The sequence below is a fragment of the Solanum dulcamara genome, chromosome 3 (assembly GCF_947179165.1).
Source record: "Solanum dulcamara chromosome 3, daSolDulc1.2, whole genome shotgun sequence".
In the NCBI taxonomy this organism is placed as follows: domain Eukaryota; kingdom Viridiplantae; phylum Streptophyta; class Magnoliopsida; order Solanales; family Solanaceae; genus Solanum; species Solanum dulcamara.
In genome coordinates, this window is record NC_077239.1 from 42,601,982 (window position 1) to 42,606,579 (window position 4,598).

Genomic DNA, 4,598 nt, shown 5'->3' on the forward strand with positions numbered 1-4,598 from the left:
GCCTCCATATTGCGTTTAGTTTTAATTTGTTGATATCTAAAAAATATGTGTAGGAGTGTCCAGCTCAGGCACTAGTCACGGCCTATGTGGTTGGGTCATGATAAATAGTTTCCAATATTTGATTCATCCAGGTTCTACATAAATGTATCATGATTTGAGGGAAGTATGTTGGTGGAATGGTATGAAGAAGGACATAGAGGAATTTGTAGCCAAGTGTCCAAACTGTCAATAAGTAAAAGTTGAATACCAAAGGCCGAGAGGTCTAGCCCAAGATATTGAAATTCTACTTGGAAGTGGGAATATGTGAATATGGACTTCGTAACTGGTTTGCCTCGTACTAAGAAGCGACATGATTCCATTTGGATTATTATTGATTAGATTACTAAGTCGGCTCATTTTCTACCGATTAAGACTTCTTGTGGTGCCGAAGACTATGCTAAGTTGTATGTTCACGAGTTGGTAAGGCTTTATGGTGCTCCCTTGTCAAATATACCAGACTGAGGTACTTAATTCACTTCACAATATTGGAATTCATTTCAAAAATTTCTTGGTACAAAGGTTAAGTTAAGTACCTCCTTCCATTATTAAACTGATGGTCAAGTTGAAAGAACAATCCAAACTTTTAGATGATATGTTGAGGGCGTGTGTCATTGATTTTAAAGGGAGTTGGTATAAACATTTTCCATTGATTGAATTTGCCTGAAATAACAGCTATCACTCTAGCATCCAAATGGCTTCTTTTTAAGCATTGTATGGAAGAACATGTAGGTCCCCGGTGGGATGGTTTGAAGTAGGTGAAATGGCCTTATTTGGTCCAGATTTGGTAATAGATGCCATAGAAAAGGTGAGACTCAAAGGGAGAGATTAAAGATGGCACAAAGTCGTCAAAAGTCCTATTCAGACGTTAGAAAGAGAGACCTTGAATTTGAGGTGGATGATTGGGTCTATTTGAAGGTTTCACCCATGAAAGGTGTAATGCGATTTTGGAAGAAATGGAAACTAAGTCCTAGATATTTTGGACCTTATTAGATATTGAGATATATTAGCAAAGTGGCTTATGAATTAGATTTTCCATTTGACTTAGCCATGGTTCACCCAGTATTTTCATGTATTGATGTTAAAAAAAATTGTAGGTGATCCGAATTCCATTGTCCCATTGGAAGATGTAAGTATTGTAGAGAATTTGACTTATGAGGAGGTTCCAGTGGAAATCCTAGACCGGCAAGTTAAGCAGTTAAGAAACAAAGAAGTTGTATCCGTCAAAGTGTTATGGAGGAATCAACAAGTTGAAAGTGCCACTTCGGAAGTGGAGGCGGATATGATGAAGCGATACTTGTACCTCTTTTCCTCTAGTCAAGCCTAATGTAGTAAGTTGTTATTATTCAAGTTGATTGAACTCTTACGTATTTAGTTCCGCCAATTTCATTCATATGCATGCATGTTCATGAAAGATGATTTTTAAATCATATTTTAAGTTAAGTTTGAGATTTTCATGCTCTATGCATTTTAATATGTCATTATATTCATGATGGGTTTTTAGTCATCTTTCAATGTCTTTCCTATGATAAGTTAATCTCATTCAAGGATGAATGTTCCCAAGCGGGAGATATTATAAGACCCCAAAAGTCGGAATGTTAACTTCCGACAAAGGAAATATTTCTCAAAATATTGACTGGATGCAAGTTTACGGCCCACTCTACGATTCGTAGAGGTTTTTACAACTTGTAAAAATGAGTTTTATATGGAGCCTTTATACTTATTTAGAACCAAACCTCAAGAGAGGTACTACGACTCAACAAGATAAGTCATCATCCTATTGACGAGTCGTAAGAACCACTCATCCTAAAACTTCAGAGGCCATGTTTTAGAACTTCCTCAAGGCCGAATCTATGATGACTTAAAGGACAATTTGTGGAAATTGTTACGAGTCGTAGAAATAAATCGTATGCAAACTTCAGAGACCTAATTTTCAGTTCTTTTCCAAAGCCTGCAAGATGAATCGTCTTGACGACTCGTCATCTTCTCTACGACCCGTAGAATCAATCCATAGGGCTAAAATTTGAGTTTTAAATGAAAGGTATTTGTATGATTCCCCAAGTTTGGCATAATGAACCTAAACATAATTATGGACAAGTTCAACCCAATATCCACCCAATTCTTTGAAATTTCCCTCATTCTAAAGCATTCTTCTAAAAATCTCTAAGAAAAGGAACTCAATTCTCTCAAGGATTCTTCTTCAAGCTTCAAGATAGGTTTTCAGCTTTCACCAAGGTTTCTTTCTCAATTTTGAGTAATTTCAATCAAGGTGTATAGGAATTGATCCATGGGTCCTTTCACCCCATGGAGTCCTAAAGTTTTCTTAAGTTCCCTTAAATTTTCAAATTTGATTATGAACTCTAGTTTTGATGAATTGCATTGGGTTGTTTCAATTTCATTTTGATTTGTTATCAATGATAATTGTAAGTATGTGATTACATGAATTGTGTGATTTTAAGTTAAATTATGAATGCCCATGCATAAAGCTACCTCAATTATGATTTTAAGATTCAAAGATAATTTTCATGAGTTGGCTATGAGTTCAATGATGTTCAAGGAAAGTTTTCATGATTTAAAGTTGAGATTATGATTTATGATGAAGTTATGATGACGATCAAGCTATGATCAAAGAAAGTTATTATGGTGTAATAAGTCCAATTCTCACACAATCATGTTCAAAGATGGTGATAAGTATAATTCTCACTGAAGTTATACATTCTTATGAATCATTAAAGTTAATGAGCTACTCCTAATATGTTTTATAAAGATGGATTGATAGGTAGTAAATATCTTTCCCTATTATGTTATGATTATGTTTTATACGTTTTCGTTAGGATATTGACTAAGCATAGATAGGGTTCGGTTTAGTAATGTAACTAGTTACCCAAGGGAATCCTAATAGCAACCTAAAGTCCCAAACTATATTTACCACGTTGGATTGCCTCTATCGCCTAGATAGTGGATCCATATATAACATAGTTGAGTTAAGTTGAGTACCATGATAGATTATAGACTATAATGACCCACCAGGTCATTTTTTTCATTTTTTATCCTTTCAATATTTAGATCTTTTCTATAGCGACCTTAAGCCATTTATGACTTGCTGGCACTAATATTTCGGTCGCTTCGTCGTTCGTTTGAGTTTTATGTTCAATTCCCTGTTCTAGAGCTCCTTGACTTTGAATGGTTGACTTCAGTCAAAACTTAGGAAAACAACTTTAGAATGGAATTCTGATGAATCCATCAGCTCTGGAATGGCTAAATTAGGCTAGTAGCATAGTCTTCATGAGTATCGAGGAAATTGATGCGAGTTTAAGGCTATTTGGCGCTTTAGCCTTTGAAATTTGGCCAATGGTTGACTATAGTCAATATTCTTAGAAAATGTGCTTGGATTGAAATTCCTTCATTGCGATTAGCTCTAGATTGTCGAGTTTGTTCTAAAATGACCATTCGTTTGTCTCCCGAGGCTTTCGATCTCATTCTAAGCCCTTTTGTGGATTTTGATTTAATTTAGTGCCTGGATGTGGGACCTACTTTGTCACGACCCAAGCCTAGGGCCTAGACTTGACATGGCGAATGAGGAACCCGAAAGTACCTCAAACAAGCCTCTTAGCATTCTTTTAGCCTTTCATAGGTAATGATGATAAATAAACAAGCGGAAATCATAATAGTAAATCTTCAACTTACATATGTCCAACAATACCTCTAACTATTAGATTTAACGGGGTTAAGATAAGTCCCTAGCTCACCCTCAATCATAATAGAAGAAATGTCATAGTAAAATATCTTAACATATCATAAGCTAGAAACATAAAAGAGTATTGTTCCCAGAACATGTGAACTCACCAAAAGTAGTCTTCAACGAAATCTCAACTAGCTACGTGGAGGAGAACGGGGACGAGAACTGGTCCCTACATGGTGATATCATGTAGGCAAAAGAGTATGCATTAGTACTTTGAATGTACTAAGTATGTAAGGATGCATGAAGATTGAAGAAATATTATAACATTTATGTAATATGGAACATAATGTAATGCATGCATAATAAATCATATAGATATCCTTTAAAACATTCATTTTGTGGAAAAATAACCATAACCGATATTAAAGACCATGCAAGCTATTACATGGAATCCAACATAATCCCCTACGTTGGCCGGGGAGACTACTTGCCAGGTAGAACTCCATCAACTTAATTCATTTCTTTAACTTTAACTTTAAGGGCTATTTATGGATACATTAGCCTAAGCCTACAAGGGCTCCTATGTTGGCACATAGTTAATGAGATAAGGGGTTACTACTAGGATTCCTTTACCGAATCCTACCTCAATGCCCCATTCGGTGCTAAGTCAATTCCACGGAATAGTTTAATACTTCAAAATATTCATAGCATATAACTTGAGAATTCAAACATCATATTCGGTAGAATAGTTCATTAAAACATTTGATAATTCAAATATGCAAGAATTGTTCTTATTGCATAAAGAATCAATCATTCATATTATTTCATCATTCTTTCATTTCATAAGACCCCCTTTTGATCATAGATATTGCTTTCATAA